This window comes from Numenius arquata, chromosome 6 (genome assembly GCF_964106895.1).
Source record: "Numenius arquata chromosome 6, bNumArq3.hap1.1, whole genome shotgun sequence".
Classification (NCBI taxonomy): domain Eukaryota; kingdom Metazoa; phylum Chordata; class Aves; order Charadriiformes; family Scolopacidae; genus Numenius; species Numenius arquata.
The window spans coordinates 26416756-26435186 of NC_133581.1; positions in this window are offsets into that span (position 1 = coordinate 26416756).

The following is an 18431-nucleotide window of genomic DNA, read 5'->3' on the forward strand; positions in this document are numbered from 1 at the left end:
CAGATTACAAAACTTGAACCAAATTGGCATATGCACTTTAAGGGCTGGGACGGGCCTTTATGAGAGAAAAAGGGGCTTACCAATGCTATGGAATTACAGTAGATTTGCAATATTCATTTGAAGCCAAGTAGAGGATTTTGGGGGGGGAGAATTAATTAGCGACTGATTTATAGTTCTGGAGCTGAAAAGCAACAATAAAAGCAGTCCAAATTGGGCACCCACAACATTATGCATAATCTATCAGATAGGCATTGTTTGCCGTATGCAACGTCCAGTGGTACTGAACAGAGCCATAGACATAGATTTTTCCTGAAGGGTTGATTTTTGCCTTCATGGATTTTCTGTGAATTTCCTCTTCGAAGTTTCTCTGCTTGTCCTCTTTTACATTGCAGGAGAACTAATAAAAACCAAGACACACACAAAAGACTGCGTTGTGCTGAGCCCTGGTTCAAAACTTGTGTGTAAATGTCTGATTCCTAATTTAAAATCATAGGGAAGGTTTCACTGTATTTTTGATGTGAAGCATTAACCAAAGCTTCTTTTTGGTGTGATGATATTAATTCCAACTATGTTTTGAATGAAACAACTCAGTAATTTTATACATAGGCATTTGCCAAAATTGAATGTTGCATTTTGTTATAGCTCATATGAGTTAAATGTACTAAGTACTTTTTTCTACAGAGGCAATATCATCAATGAAGATGAACGTGCTGTAAAATCTGGCAAATATCCATAACTGAAGGTGTTTCTTTAACAACTGGTAGTTAATGATGTAAAGAGCATAAGGGTTCTCTTGTAAACTAGCCTGCTAGTAGTTCTGTGTAATACCAGAGACCATATAATACCAGGGATCATGGCAAGAATGTAGGAGTAAAAGAAATACTAACTAGGTAAATAAAGAGCTTAGAGAAAATAAGTAGTACTTGTTTGCAGTATTGCCTGGTTGAAAGGGAAGGTGTTTTATAAAAGGTGGCATTTTAGATGTCTAATGGAAATAAGGAAAAAACCTTGGAATAACTCTGAGAATATGTTCATACTGTGGACATGAGCTGCTTAAGTAGTTAGCTTCTCCAGCAAGTTGTTCAGCTATTCTGCTACCAGAACACAACCTTTTAATTTCAAACAAGCGTGACAATGTCTACATTATGCTGTGATCATAGCAGTACCTTACTCTCTGAAGGAAAAGGTCTTGCTGTAGGACCTCGTACCAGTTGGCAGAGCAACGTTCTGGGTGTGTCGGCATTACGTACTGCAGTACTGTGGAGACATATCCTAAGGGAAAAGTGGAGTCTGCTCTCCCTCCTGCAATGTATAAACCTGTGTAATTTGTTGTCATAAAAAAGCACTACTGTAGTAGTGATAGATTAATGATAGATTGTGCTATCAGTTTGGCAGACAATTCTGAATCAGAAAGAATTGTGCATTCCAGAATGGACACAAATACCTTTACTTTGGCTGGTTTATAATCTGATTATTCAAATACCCATCAGTCCAGTCGCTTATAACACAGCTTGAAAATCCCAGAGTCCTACCCCAACATGCTAAAATCCAAAGATCCCAAGTGCTTAACAAGAAACAGAAATTTCCATTAAGTTGAAATTGTGTGCCAGAGAAACGCTGTATTTGAGCTGTTATGGCTCCAAATTACTACTACTGCTTCTGTCAGAGTTTTCCCAGTGTTACTGGATACTGACAACTCTCAGAAAAATAATTTTATTGTCACTTGGGCATTTTACATTTTAAATTATAGTGGTGAAATGCATTCCTGATGTAACTGACGTGAATGTGAGTTACACTAGGGATCATTTTAGTTCTACTAATGTAGTTCAAATGATTTCACATTGACATACATTTCAGCTAAAAATAATGCAAAATGAGATATTTTGATAATTTCAGGTTCACTTGCAGCAGTGAAAAAATTTGGAGGAGTTCCATTAGAATTCATGGAATCACAGCAGCATCAAATCAGATTTTGAATATAGGCTGATACTTAACTGCGCACTGGCACTTATTTAAATAAATTTGTAAGTCTTTTTATAGTAATCTTAAGTGCCAAGGCCAGACTCATAAAGAGAGAGTTTTGCCAGCTGAAGATTTAATGCCTGACTTCAGAGATCCTTATTTTTTTTTCTTTATTACAGTCATGGACTTTTCTGATGTTACATTGATTCCTTGAAAATTTCAGCCTGGATGATGAAACTTATATAAAAGAAGTGTTGTGTCACACTGTCAGGGAGTTCTTGGTGAAGTTTTTTAGTGTTCAGTTCAGCTTTCTCAGATGATTCTACAAGAGGCGAATTCCATTTGATGGAAAGTGTAATTTTTTTGTTTGTATTTGAGGGAAAATTCTTCTGCTTACATAGGTGTATTTTTTGGTGTAGAGTCTATTTCTGTGATGATCGTGTAATGCGGAATAAATTTGGCAGCTCAAGGGAGTGAAAAGACTCACTGCTATCATGATTACATCTAATTCATGATAACAACATTCTTGGTGTTTGGGGATACTAATAGGCATTATGGACTTTTTGTGGCCATAAAAAATGGGTTTTGAGTGTGTTTTAAGTCACTAAAACTATTCAAATAGCATTGGAGTGCAAAAATGATTTTGCTTAATATTGGTGTGCAAAGAGTTTGGGATCAGGCCATAACCTTGAATTATCTTGTATCTCCTGACATGGAAAGTTCCTATCAAGTATGCTTTCAGGTGTTGACACTCATTTGACTTGGGATATGAAAAGTCAGTGCTAAGCTACCCAAAAATATGAAATACTTCATGTTAGGATAAATGTGCTATGGTAAAACAGCAAAATATCAGAAAGTTTATTCCATGTGGAACTAGTTTGTGGAAAGTCTTTCCTGCACAGATATTTCATTGAAAAATGAACTGTGTCTTTCTGGTGATCTGAGACTTGTAAAACTAATTCTGAGTATAAATGAATTTTTAGCATAAGCTTTACACTTTACTGATAGTCCTCAAATTACATATGAAGTATCCATGGTGCTTTAGACTATCACTATCTTCCTCTGTTTCTTACTGGTTCCTTATTACTTCTTACTGTCATTGTGTCCAGTTATAAATAGTTTTATTTTTTTAAAATATTAATTGGCATGAGACAGTAACAAATAAAAGCAAAGATTAAAAGAAAAATTACAATATCCAGCATATAAGTTACATATTTTTCTTATTGCTAAGTAAACTTAAATGACAGTATGTAACATCTGTAGACATGGGACAGCTGTTGCTATAACTGAATGATTAAATGCTTCTGATTTTGCAGTGAATAAGATCTAGTTTATAGATTTACCATACTTGTGCACCTCTGTTTGAAACAAATGCTTGTAGAAAAATTGGCAATTTTTAAAAAAATGAACATTCCTTCATATCCACGGAGATCATCTAATGTGGAAAAAAATGACTGACAAATTAATTCTGCATTAAAGTGCATAAATGTTTTTTTTACCTGGCAACCAGGTACAAACATGAAACTTTATATATTGCTTCCATGCTTTCTGTGTATTCAGAACTCTGATGACATTAATTCTGAAGGAAAACTCATTAAAGCATTATCTACTGAAATGGTTGAATTAATTTTTATTTTTAATCCTTTTCTGAATAATTGTAATGTACCTTGAGACCTTTTTCTGCAACAGGTCCTTTGGAAAATAAATACATAGGTATATAAGAAGGAAAGAAGAGAAATCTTAAATTACATGTCAAAATTTCATAAAATATTCTAATTGGGGGAAAGTAGGTAAGTAAAAACTTTTTTCCTTCACTTATGCATTTGTAGTATGGCCATTGAAAGCAAACTGGGGGCGATTTGGTTGAACAGATCTGCAGCTGCAAGAGAGGTACTTTATGCCTTGTGTCTATTCCAGGTACTCTGTCATCTCAGGAGCAGCAGCAGCTGCACCTTGGATCAGCTGCTGCTACTGCACCGTGCAACTGGGAAGATACTCATTACGCTGGCAGTACCGAGAGGGGTGGGAGAGGGTACTGTGAAGTTTTTAGCCTGTCTGGTAAATCCATGCTCCTACCACAATTATCCTATCTGAGCGCAAACCAGCTTTTAAATTATTTGCTCTGAAATACCACGTAGCCCTTTTAGACAGGGAGGAGCCTGCTAGTTCCTAAGCTACAGAGGGGCTCAGGTCCACACTCCCAAAATGTACTTTTAGACACCTGACTTCCATTCATTTCATTAGGAATTAGGCTGCAAAATGCTTCCTGAATCTGGGACCAAGTGAATTGTTTAGGGTCAAAGGGAAGACTGTGGTGGAGCAGGTTTCCCAAGTGTTACAGTGATTCCCAAAGGAGTGTAAGAAGTAACAGCACATATTCAAGACAGATTTTGGTCTCTCTCTGTTTTTAATCTCTTGTTCGAATACTCCTGGGGCATTTGTGTTTAGAGTAGGGAGGAGGATAGATAGATTCACTGAAGTATGTCAAAGGTGTTTTAATTTTAGATAGATACTTTTTTCTGTTCTTAGCAGTCAGGATAAGATAAGGGGTTTTCCCCCTTTATTTATTTATTTAGTCCTAACACTTTTTATACAAGCCATTTCAGTGGGAGAACATACCCTCACTCTGAAATTATCATCCTGGACATGAACGGTAGCTTTCAGTTCAGAAAATCAAACGAGACATGGTCAGTGTCACTCCTGTACTTTTAATTTGTTTTAAGTATGCTGGCTTTGAGTCCAATGCCCCTGCACTGAAGTAGTCTAAGATTTCTTGTGACAATAATAAACAGTGCTTTTCCTAGCATTGCAGTATATGGCAACCAAAAAGACAATTGCTTTTCCTTGTTTATATTTATATTGATATGATTAAGATGCAGACTTATGCTGTAGAGGAGGGATGCTCCAGAGTGCTTCACTGCATGTTTGTCTTCATTGCTAGGTGAGCAACATCCCATGATATGCTTTGGAAAGAAATGCAACCACATGCACGGGGAGACAGCATTCCCTTTTCTCCTCTACCTTGTACATTCGAAGGACAAGGCCGGTTTGATGCACTGTGGCATAGGCTTCCCCTGCGCTTTAGATCCAACCGTGTTTCTATCTTCTGTTCCGTTTAGATCAGTGAAGGTTTGTTTTCAGTCAGAGCCCATGATATCTGTCCTTGATGTGGTTCATCCACTATATGAATGAACTTTAATTTCTGCCTTTTGTTGTCTCCCTATCGGTACAGCTTTGTAATGAATTCAGGGTGTCATTCAGTGACAGTTTCTGCTTGCACAGTGGAGCCTGAATAGCACAGTGAGACGGCATACAGAAAGCTGCGAAGGACTGTTAATATGAAATAAAGGTACCTTTTGTTTTTCTGTGCAGATACAATAAGAAATATCTGTGTTACAACAAATTATATGTTCCACAGACTGTACATTCCTGGAGTAAATATGTTCTGTTTCATTAATGGACTTGTACTTTCAAGGTGCCCCCAATTTGCCCTGAATTACTCAGGAGATTAAGACATTGAATATTTTTCAGGTCTCAAGTGTGAAGGAAGATGATCCCTCTTTGCATTCAAAATGGCAAGGCATTATTATAAAGCAGAAATCTTGCATATTTTGGGGGTTAAAGTAGGCTAAGGAATAGTAGCTTTTCTGTTAAAGTCTTTCTTAAATATTAGCTGCAGATACACATACCGAGAAAAATGTGGTTTCATCATGGGAAAGGGGTAGAAAAGATTTTTAATTGCTCGTTTAAAGGGAATCATCATATTTTACTGAGTGCCAAATGACAAACTTGGATAAATTCTAGCCAGAATCTGTCCTACTGCAGAGAGTACAGTAGAGATATTGTATAGCAATTTATACTTCAGGATTTAGCTCTGTACACAATTATATTAGTTACTTATAAGCACTGTTATTATTGAGGACATATGGATCACAAGATTTAAGGCAAAAATGCTATAATGATTTCAATAAGAGAGAGGAACAGCAATATTTAATGTATCTGAGTATCTTGTAGAAGAAATTGTTATTTGATGCCACCTAATTTGTGAATGTCTGATCTAATAATTAATATGATGATTCAATTCAAGGCAAAAATGTTTTCTCTGGCTAAAATATTTTTTGGTACACATACCTTAATGGAGGGTTAGCATTTTTCCTAGCTTTGAAATAGGTAGAAAATGAAAAGATACTAGTAAGTAGAAACGGTACTGATTTGTTGCTCTTCAACCTATCTTACAAGAAAATATTTCCATAATTGAGTAGTAATACCAGACAACTCCATTCTTAAGTGGAATGGAGTGACTGTAAAGAGATTTACTTTTGAATTGATGCAGGAAAAGTGCATTTTAAATTGTTTCATTTTTGGGCACCCAGAAATTAAGATGTTCAGACCTCTAGCTATTTTAGAAAAGTTCTGCCCTGATGGCTGTACTGATTTTGTTTCTTTGGGAGGAAAGAACAAGTTATATTTCAGCCTTTTTGATTTCAGTGGTTTTCTGCAGTTTTGAACTATACCTAATAGAGGTGACCAGAGAATCCACAATGTTTTCAAGCATAGTTTTGGTTGTACTGGCACTTGAAACAATCTATGTGATTTAAAAAGTTTGCTTAATAGTCAGACATCTTAGATTGTAGCATTGTCTAATGAAGTACTCCTCATATAATACATGTTGACTCGGCTCTACGCCTGAAAAGCTTCTCTTGATGTCAGGCTAACACTGAAAATGCACATAACGATGGCAATTTGAGGTGGTTAGGAGAAAAAAAAAAAAAAAAAGAAGTGTTAGGGAGCAGCAGCAAGGGCTGGCTCCTTCCTGGGGGCTGGGGAGCCAGGAGCTGAGCGTGATCACACAACCATCAGGGCTGGGACCTCACCAGCCAGGGTCTGTCCCACCGCCTTGAACGAGGGAGCAGGGCTGGACCAGCAGGGACACCAAGGGCAGCCCGCAGCTCAGTCCTGCAGTGCAGCTCAGGCAGAGGCTGAAGGCGCAGGATGAGATTTAAACAGGGCTGCTGGACCCATAGGCAGGGGGTGTGGGTGGGGACACCAGGTGAGGCTATTGAGGGCCATTAAGGTTTATTAGAGCACTCTGGGCCCTGACAAAAACCTTTTATTTGCTGGTAACCATATTTATTAGGTCTAGGTCTGTTCTACTAAGATGCAGTTGTGGCTCAAGGTTTGTATTGCTCCAGCCGAAATTGAAAACGTAAATTTTTCAGAGCTTTAAACACTGAACAATTGTTGAACTTTCTGCTACTCTTGATTTTTGGCTCTTAAGCTTCCCTGGGTCTCATTTCTTCAGCACTATGTTGCTAGCTTTGCTGATGCCATTACATCTACAATTATTCTCCTAAACTGTGTTGCTGCTTGCTTTTTATAGACAGCTTACTTGTGCTGATAGGCCTGAATGTCTTCAAAGGCAAAGCTGTTTTTCAGCTGTTGAATGGATGAGTTCCAAAGTTGCTATCATTTGTTACCGGGGAGCTGGGAAATAACTAATGATGTTCTGATTTGGTCTGACATCTAGAAAGGTGGTAAGGAGCCATGTGTAGTACTTTTTAAACTTTTGATGGAGACAATTAGTTTTTTTGCTGTGCTTTCAGTAGTTAGTGTCGCTGTTGGAACTGTTGCAGATGTTGGTATTAGGTAGATATGCTCAGCTATAAGAAATATCTAGAAATTTGTTGTATGTATTATAAGATATCTTAGTTCTGTTACTACCATTTTATGATAATGCTTGAAATACTTGAGAAGGTGTCTTAAAAAGGACTATTTTTTACTCTAAATCCAGTTTTTCTTCATGCTTTTTAGAAAGGAAGGGGCGGGGTGGGGGGGGGAAGGAATATCCTCTAGCCTCATGTGAACTTATTTAATGAAAAAATGCTGGGGTGATGTTCTCCACTTACTCTGTTTGCCAAAGGTGGGAGATGATCTATGGGGCTTGTACATAAGTTCTGAATGTAGAATATGACTAGGTGTTGAAAAGGAGATTGGACTCGGAATGTCATAGTTTCAAACAAAGCCAGAGGATTTTTTTCCTATATTTACACACACAGGTGGGAAACTGCACATATTTGAGATGCAAAGTTTTCTGACAGAGCAGTTTTCATGAGACCATCTACTCTTGGAGACTCAAAAGTGCTGGAGAATTTCCAGAGTACCTGTCAGACCAAACACCAAGGTTTTTTAAGTTCTGATGATCACAAAGCAAAACTCCACCTTTTTCCTAAGGCATGCTTCTTCACAGAGCCTTCAACCACCCTCATCACCTCTCTAGCACACTGGCACTCCCAGGGAGGAACAATTATAATATATGAAAACATGAAGGGGAAGGAGAACTCCCTTGTTCTCCATCCATTCCAAATTGTGTGGATAAAAAGCCTTAAACAAAAGATGCAGTCAATATATTGCAATGCTTTCCTTCATCTTCCACTACCCCTTGGGAAGGGGCTCCTTGAGTCACAGCCATCTGTGACCTCTCGGCCTTCTCTGAACACCCAGCGTTCAGAGAAGCGCAGTGCCATGAGCATTCTCTGGGTCCTTTTTCTGTGATGAACACTTAGTTCATGTGGCTTTCCAGGAGAAATGAGTGCAAGGGGATTTGGGAACTAAGTCTAGAATGACAGACAGCTTCAGAAATTCAGCATACCGTGAGCAAAGTTTAGAGTTTTTTGTTATTATTTTTCAGTAATTACTGTTAAGAATGTTAATTAGAGGGGTTCAGAGCTGCCTTCAGAGGTAGATCCATTATTATATCCTTTCCAGGCTTTGAATTGTTATATCTTGAACGTTCCTATTTCTGATGACTGTTGTTTTACGTTGTAAAGGATTAAAAGCTTTTCCCCATTTGTAACTGATATTTGATGAATAGGCGTTTATGTCCTGGGACTGCGTGCTGTGGAGGCAGGGCTGTCGTGGTTTGTGTGTCTAGGGGAAGGAAGGGCTACAGTAGAAGTCCCACTTTTAATGAATTGGAAGAGCTGCCTGGTGATGCCATTTGCAGGTTGCTGCTTCAGCAGAAGCAACTGCTCAGCTCAAACAGAAAAACATGCTGTTGCTTTGCTCCAGGTTTGTATGCTGGCTGCTCACACACTGCAAGAAGAAATGCTGAGGGTAGATTTCTTAAGCTGATACAGCTAGTATGAGAGACTATATTTTTTCACATTGATAATGAGTTTCACACACCTGGGGAAAGTGCATTTAAATCCCAGTATTAAGGAGAACTTGACAGGAATTACTCCGCTTCTGCAATACCCCATGGTGTTTCAGATTGTGGAGAATCTTCGCTTTGTTTTTTCTGAATGTGCAGACACCTCTCTCTTTTCCTGATTTACAGATTTACAGATAGTGGTCTTGCCTGAAATCACTTAAGGTAGATCATGGTTCTGTTTTACTAGATGTTATTACCCAAATAAATACTTATGACAGAAATGTGTTCAAAATTGTATTGTCTCCAACCAATGCGGACAAGCAGGAGATCCATGATAAAAAAATCTAAAAAAAAAATATAAATTTAACTATATAAATCACCTTGTAAATATAAATACATACATATATATACATCCTTACGTAGAAATAGACATCAAGCAGGACACTACATTCTGCAGGATTAAGGTCCCTGTTTATGAGGATATGGAAATCTGCAGCGTTTTGCAGAACCTTGAAAAGTTAGAACCAAACAGAGATGTGTAGGAATCTAAGGTGTAGAGCTTGGCCTCATGTCTGTTCATAGCACTGGCTTTAATATTGGGTCATGTAAAAGTAACCTTTGTTTTTGGGAGGAGGAGGAGGTCAGTAATGCAGAAGATATAAGTGAAATTATGAGTATGTTAATGTGACACAGCTCATACAGGACATGGCACAGTGCTCAGGTATTTGAGCCAGTTCAGAACAAACTTGCTCAGGACCTGGAGCCACCTGGCCTGGAATATGAGGGAGGAATATTTGTCTTGATCACTATGAAGTGTATCTCTACTATTTCCTGTCCTAAAATAACACAAATCGCTTTGAATGCCATTGCATTGTGCTCCAGAGATACTTTTTTCTACAACTGTTCATCAGCTATTGTAAATTAATATAACATTTGTGGATTTGTGGAATCTTTTCTTGAAGTGATTTTTGTTCTTAAAGGGATGGAATTAAAATGAAAAGGAACAGCCATGTGGAAGAGTGGGTCTTTAGGGTGGGTTGTTGATTGTTTTTTTTTTTTGTTTGCAAACCAAACCAGAAAAGGACGTTTGCTTGCTTCACATTCCTCTTGGCTTTAATATAGGAAAAGAACAGAGATTTTTTTTTTTTTTTTTTAGAGTCCAGTACAACACCCTGCCCCCCCCCCCTTTCAGATTAATTTTCATTTGGATTCGCTTTTTTTTCTTACTGTTGAGAATGTTGCAGACAACAAGGTTTAGAATCATAGAACCATGGAATGGTTAGAGTTGGAAGGGACCTTAAAGATCATCGAGTTCCAACCCTCGATGGACACCTCCATGGGCAGGGACACCTCCACTAGAGCAGGTTGCTCAAAGCCCCATCCAGCCTGGCCTTAAACACTTCCAGGGATGGGGCATCCACAACTTCCCTGGGCAACCTGTTCCAGTGCTTCACCACCCTCACAGTAAAGAATTTCCTCCTAATATCTAATCTAAATCTCCCCTCTTCCAATTTAAAACCATTACCCCTTGTCCTGTCACTACACTTCCTGACAAAGAGTCCCTCTCCGGCTCTCCTGTAGGCTCCCTTCAGATATTGGAAGGCTGCTATGAGGTCTCCCTGGAGCCTTCTCTTCTCCAGGCTGAACAACCCCAGCTCTCTCAGCCTGTCTCAGCCTGTTTGATACTCTAATTCTAATACAATGAAACTGAGAAGACAATAGAGAAGCAGTTGTAACTTTATTACTGTTTGCTCTACAGACATTATTCTTAGGAATAATGTGTACAGTAAAGCTCACAAGCAGATTTATTAGGACTAGGCATATATAAAATGCCCCTAAGCAGTGAAAGCCTTAGGCTTTTAGGTCAGATCTTTAAATGCTAAATTGATTTACTTAACAGCAAACATCTGCATGAATTTGACATTACCTGAGTTTTATATTTACTACAGACACAAGAAGCTGAAGGAAACTGAATTTTACAAATCTTGGGAAATTGTGTGTAATTGCATACCTACTTATTTTCTGTTCGGGAGATCTGATATGGTTGATCTCTTAGGATGACTGGATTTTATTGATGTGAGGTTATTTGTTACGAAAAGGACACAACAGTCCTGTTCCACTGGTATTTTTTGTTTTATGAAAATATTTCTGTATCTTTCATATCAGATGTGATATTTTTTCCCCACCAGATGTCACGCAAACAAGCCATAATTATGCAGGCACGTATTCGGTGTACTGGAGTGCAGGGAACCTGCTCAATGACTGACTAATATTGCCAAATGCTTGCTGAATGCTGCATTGTATAAATTCAGCATTCACTTGTTTCAAACCACCTACAGTTACTTCTGTTTTGAGATTTATGTACACAGTAATATTTTATATTTTCAGCCTATACAATGAAGGTATTGTATTAAATGAAGAAAAATTCTGAGTTTTAATGCTGTAGTTAAATTTACCACAGTTTCTCATCTTACTTGCTAATTCTTTCTGCTCTTGTTAAGTTCATGAGGAATTTTTCCATTTATTTTATACGTGCAGAGTTTGTTTTAAAGCTTTATTCCCTAGAAGCAAGTGATTTGATCATATACAGCCTTAGTTTTGAGACTTCAATATTTATCACTGCTTTGTATGGTGTGGTTCACTGGAAACCTCTTGGTGAACTGGCTGTCATTGACAGAAAATATTAAATGGTGCTGTACATCAAGTTGTGAAAAAACAATTAGTGATTTAGTTTATAATCTATCACGGTAATACCCAGGATGTTCCACTCATAATCTCTCTCGTTATTACATAAAAAGTAGTGTATATTACTTCCACTCATTGAAGAGGCCATGGAGCTGCTTTCAAATTTAACAGACTCAAAGTAGTCATGAGTTATAAAGTGAACCAGTCAGAAATGATGCATTTCTGCAAAGGCTGTGGTGCTCCTTGCAGGCCAGCACACCACCGATACTATGTATGTACGGGCTTTCTCCATGACTACAGAGGCCGGTAGTCCTGCTGGGGGAACCCTGAAGAGAGGACTCTCTGAGGAGATGCAGAGATCATGAATCTACTTGGGCATGCTCTACCTGTTGCTCCTGAATTCACTCCATCTTTCCTGCCTTCTTCTGCAGAGACTCTGGACTTGTAGAAGAGACAATGCTGGGAGAACATGCAACCCTCACTTATATGTGACTTTTAAAGAATAAGGGATTTTTTTGTTTGTCATTTAAGAGCCAACTCTTCCAGAAATATGAGAACACAAAAGGTCTTGGGTACGTAACTGCCAGGGATTTTCCTCAGAGGGAAGAAGGGATGTTCAGACTCCATGAAGGACATTCCAGATGACAAGTCCTCCCTTTTCCTTTAGCTAGAACTTCCTCTTCCTAATCCAAACTGATTATCGGTTACAACCACTGCTGTTTCTTGAGGGTTGCTTGTTTTTCAATCCATATCAGCATGCATTTTTAACCAAATTGCCCTTGGGTAGCTTGGGGGATCGATGGAGAGACATTTCTATATGTTAGTTTTTTTTTTCTTATATGAAGCCTTGAACAGGGAATGGCAATGTTCTGTTATCAGTAAAATGAACTAGTGGGATATCGGTGTTCTTAAGTATATGTGACCTAATAAGAAAACTCAGTAACTAACCATGGAAGTATAATTTTAGCAGAGAACAAATTACATAGGGTATATTCAGTTTCTTTTACAGTAAACCAGTGAGGATATCATTACAAATATTTTTCAGGTGTCTTTTACTTAACTGCATAGCAAAATGAGTAGTCAAAGAATATAAATAGACCCAAGAGCAATTGTAAAATGCTATCTAAAATGAATAGTTGAAATCTGATTTGGAAAATGATGGCAATATAAGAGTGAATTCAGTATCTTGCCAGAGGTTTCTAGCTACTCGGATTTTTGTTCTGGTTCTCTTGCTACAATGCCATTCTTGTGAGGACTGCAGAGAAATATAGATACACAAGAAAAATTACTTTCATGAGAAATGAGGAAAAAAAATCCTGCAAGGTTTTAGGAATTTGATTGTTACAATATTTTTAATTTTCTGTCTTAAATACTTGGCCTAAAATGAGTGACAAAATCATTCTAGTTATGAAAAGTAATATCAAGCTTTAGTGCATTCTGATTAGCACTATCATTCACTAATGTGTTCTGCTGGGGAACTGATGATGCAAGATGGCTCAAATATGTAGTTCATTATTATTGTGGATAGTTTCTAAATTTACTGAATTATTTTGCCCAGTGCTGTGAACTGTGAAATTATTTTCAGAATAATAGTGGTTTATACTGACGTTTATCTAGTTTTACGAATTTAAATCTTGAAAATGTTGCAAAAGAGAAGAATCAGTCTTTTTAAATAAAAAGCCAATACAAATAATAGGTGTTAATGCTGTTTTCTATTAAATACTTTAAAATGTCCTTAAAGTGTAAAGACAAACTAGTTGATGGTAAATAATTCTTAGGGGGTTTTTTTCTGGTTAAAAAAAAAAAAAGTTCATTGTACTACCTACTGTCAGTCTGTACTGGGTAGAAAATTCCGATTAATTTATGGTGATGATCAAGTGTTATATACTGATGAGAAACATCTTTAGTCCATGTCTAGATTAAAAGTAGCCTCTTGGTTGTTTTCAAGTGTTCACGTACATCACAAACATGCATCCTGATGAGGGCATCCTAACTTCTTTCTAACTTGGGCATAGACATTCTTCCCCTTGTGTGTCTTAAACACGTGCCGCTGCTGCGGCTTTGCTGAATGCACAGTTGATAAATTCCATGGGCACAGATTACAGTGTCTGATTGTTCTAGCCAGAAAGTTTTAAGGTGCTTGAATGGACTTCTGGGTGAAAAGTAGTCCCTTGGCATGTCTCTGTTATCAATGGAAATGTAGTGCAAGTATAGTTTCTCTGTGATTGATGTCACTGAATGGGAGAAGCTACTGGTCATCCTGAGTTAGCATTTGCCATTACATTATTTAAATGCAATCTCTAATGATTGCATTTTATGGCTTAGATATTGATTTTTCTATGAATAGAGATTCACAGACAAAAAATATATTTAGAATGAGACTTAATTACAGAAAATGTATATAGTGTAAATGCAACCTGTGATTAAAGATTGTTAATTAAGGATAGGTATTGGAAAAAAATTCTGGGTTCATTGAAGAAAATCTCTGTGCTCTGTTTTTCATACTGGAAATAGTCCTGTGGTAATCAAGCTCTAGCTTCTGAATCCAGTTTTAATTCTGACTTAGTAGCTGAAATATTTTATTATCACATCATAATTGTTAGAACAATGACAGATTGCTAGATATAATGACAAATAGTTTATTTTTAGTAACTTCTCAGTCAGAACTGTGAGTTGTTCTTTGCCTCTGGAAAATTTGTTCATTTAATGGAAGTAATGCTGCAGTACCTCATGCTGGATGTTGGATTAGTTTGTATGTGTAAAGTGCATAACCTTTTAAAAGTGTTTTTCTATGATATTTGTGTATTTCCATGCATCACAGGGATTACTTATTATAGTCTCTTTCTACCATAACTTACACTTCAGAATACTTTTTATTAAAAAAAGCCCTCTATGCATTAATGTTAATTCATGGATGTTGGGAAGCGTGGGCTGTAGTTTGTCTTCCATCACTTTTTTTATGCTGCATCTGTTTACCCAGATACTTAATGCAATAGGAATCAATACGCTTTATATTTTGCTCACTTGTAGACTAGCGGATACTGATGACTATCTGGTTAAAGTGCATCATCTGAGGCCAGCAGCCTGTCGCTATATGGTTTACTGGGCTACTCTCAGTTGTTCATTACACTGCTGTAAGGCTGCAGAAAACCCGTTCACACTGAGCTCTTCAGTCATTCAGGAAAAGCGTGGGGAAGCAGGTGGCAGAAGCTGGAAGTGTAAGGAAGAGTAGCCCCAGAAGCAAGAAATTCAGAAACTGTTGTGAACTTACTGCAAAGTGCTATTTATGTAGTATTGTGAAAGAAATGTGTGTGCATGGCAGAAGACCAATTCACTGTGGTCAGCCACAGATGTAATCTTTACTCTGATATGTGTGTGAATTAAAAAGAGTTAGAGAGGATGACATACAGGACAATTCAAAATAATGTTAGAGTCTAATGGCTCCTGATTGTTCTTGATTGGCTTAAGAACTACTTTTAGAAGTTTGTTTTGAGGAAGAAGGTGATACAACTACTGTAAGTTATTGGTGGGTCTGGTTTAGGCAGTACAGGCTAAATGGAATGAATACGATTTCTTAAATTAGACTGTATTATCTTTTGGCAATAGGTCTAAATATGATACTCTTTCTATTTACAGTAAGAAATGTTATTTCATAGACTGAAGCTGATGGACTCTATTAATTATACATGCTTTATGTTAATATTTGTAACACAGTTGAACTCTATCAGTCATTTCCCAGAGTGAGAACTTAATGCTGAGGTCTAGTCCACATGGGGCTGAATGTTGCCAGGAAATTGTGGAGTCTTACTCCTTCATTTTTTCTGCGCCTTTTTATGGCATTTGGTGAGTTGCTTTTCCTAAACTAAGCCAGAGCAGTGCTTTTTCCTGCTTCTTGGAGTTCCAGTGCTGGCATACTCCAACCAGTTGGTGAAACAGTCGTTCTTCTTTAGGTCTTTGTGTTTGAATAACTGCTAATTGGCGAGTTTATCACTGTCATTTTCCTGAGTAATCAGGCTAATTATAGCTTTTAGGGATACTGGCAGCGAGTGTCTGGGCAGCTTCCAATGCTCTCAATAACAATATGGGTTATTTAAAACCAAAAGTTGTCCTGTCTGTATTTGATACTTGAAAATGGCATGCTGAGGGCTGCTTTGCAGTGCTGGAGTCTGTGTGAGGAGGCACACTTCTGGCTTCAACCACTCTACTTTAGCATTGCATCAAGGTGGCTTATAAACCCTCAGGGTGGCGATGGCACATGCTGTGTCAGCCAGCGAAGGCAGTCATCACTGCAGCATAAAGGACAGATTAAATTTTAAGTTTCCTCTAGTTTTGAAGATCAAAGGTGTTTCAAAAGGAATCCTGGTGATTCAGCAAAACCTCTCAAATTCAGAGGAATGTTTTGAGGCTCACATTTGTGGACCGTAACACTACAGAGTGCCAGTGTTGAATTGTTATTCTTAAAATAATCTAAAAGTGAATCAGAAATTTTCTTGCTAACTTGGTAAAAATTGAGGTGAGCTCAGGTTTGTGTGCTTTCAGCTCACATTTGAAGCAGGAAAAAACAGTATGTTGAAGTGTTCCAAAGATCAGCTTTTTAATTTAGACAAAAAGTGGAATATACTCAGGAAATTCTTGGTTATAAGACTAGTGAAATAGTAGAATGAGTGAAAGAAAGAAAGAATGAATGAATGTTTGCAATGCTAATTTACAAGAGAAAGGTGGATTTTAAAAATTATATTTATGAGCTCCCTGAGCTCCTTTAAAATTGTTTAACAAAGATTCCAGTAATTGAAAAGAGCTAAGAGCAGTGCTGAAAGAATGACTTGAGAATAAAGAAAAAGTTGTGCGGTACTGAAGAATGAACAAGAGGAAAATACAGAAAAAAAACTTTGGGAGAACTGCTGAATATAGAGCAAATTACAGAAGAATTGTAGCAGTGAAGGAGCCATATAACACAGATGCAGCTGGAAGACATGAAGTGTTTTGCTTTGGCTTTACAATTTTACAGGATATGCTTGTAAATTGTTTGTTTTCACTTTAACTTCAACTCCCTCCTGCAGTTTATTCCTCTGTCTTGACTCTGATTCTTCCTCTTTTACATCTTTGTGTGTTCCAGTGCTTTTTGGGAGATCGATGCTGTTTTCCTGCAGACTCTGGCAGAAATCTGATTGTACCTTATGGGATGAATTTTCTCATCTTACTCCTTGCAAACACCTTGCAGTTTCTCCCTAGACATGGGAATATCTCAACAGCGTGACTCCAGTTGGGCAAATATCCCACTGAAAAATGCCACTGATATTTATTTACCTGAATCTTTAAGCAGTCTTTGATGGTATTTGTCCACTTGATTTTCCTTAAAAAGCTGACATTGGATTTTCAAATACCCTTTTTTTCTTTGACTTGGTTATTTTTAAGAAGTGTCATGATTTTTTTTATGCTGTGGAAGCATGGTTAACTGGGTATCTCTGGGAACAGAATCGGGTGCAGTTAGATTATGTCTGGCTCTGAGGCCCTTTCCTACTTTGGCATGGTATGTTCCCTTGGGGACAAATTCTCCTCTTCACAGTGGCTGTACGTGTGTAACTGAAAGCAGAGTTTTTCCATTTGTGTCAAGCTTATTCGGATTTTATAAACACCAGCTTCAGCAGTTATACTAGTTGCTTTGAAATAAACTGCTATGCATTTGCTTTTGAAAAAGACTACACTGTCCAGAAAACTCTTAAAAATTATTTATTCTATGACTGTTTTATTGTTGTTAATGTGTGTAGCCAGCTATCTATAAATATTTTTGGTTTGGAAAGCAACTTCAGCCCAGTATTAAATCATGTCATAACTGATGCTACCCACTGAATGTTATTTATTATTGCCTACCAGTTCCAATAACTATTTTTCTTGGGCTGTCTGTGGTACTGGTGCAGCATGGGCAGCTGTAAAATGGCTAAAAACGTGGTTGGCTTTTTTGGTGTAGTAGTTATTAATTTCCATTCATAGTGGGTCTGTGCCAGTTTGTTAGAATGAGTGAGAACATGCTGTTCTCATATTTCTCTATGTTATACAGAGATCTCCAAAGGATACATGCTCCTGTGCCTGCGTACTGTGTAGTTTACCACATTGAGATTTTGCAGTGTTTTGCTGTCAGTATTGTGGAGCTGAGTTCTCATACCTGCTGTGGATCTCTCTGTTCTCAGTCTGTCTTTATGGGGAGAATTACAACCCTCATGTACTTGAAAGCATTATTCTGACAAGCTACAATGTTGAGCTAGATAGCGCAGCCTTTGATTTTATTAAGCAAAATAAGTTGATATTTAGAAGTGCCCTTTTAATAAAGGATCATGATCCTGAACTATCAGCTGGCATAAATTGGCGGTACTCTATTTAATTGAGTGGAGTTAAATGAACTCCTACCAGCCTATCTGGGGTAAGAATCAAGCAAAGACTGAGTATTTCATCATGAGCCAAGGACAAATGAATCTGAAAGCCCTGATTTCTAATGTTTATATCTTTAGAAGGGACTAATGTAATGGCTTGTTGACTCAGTTTCTGGTTATTCAAAATTAAACATATAAAACCACTGTTTTCAATATCCTTGCAAATGTGATGCATCAATCTCACATTGTACCTCTCTTATGACACC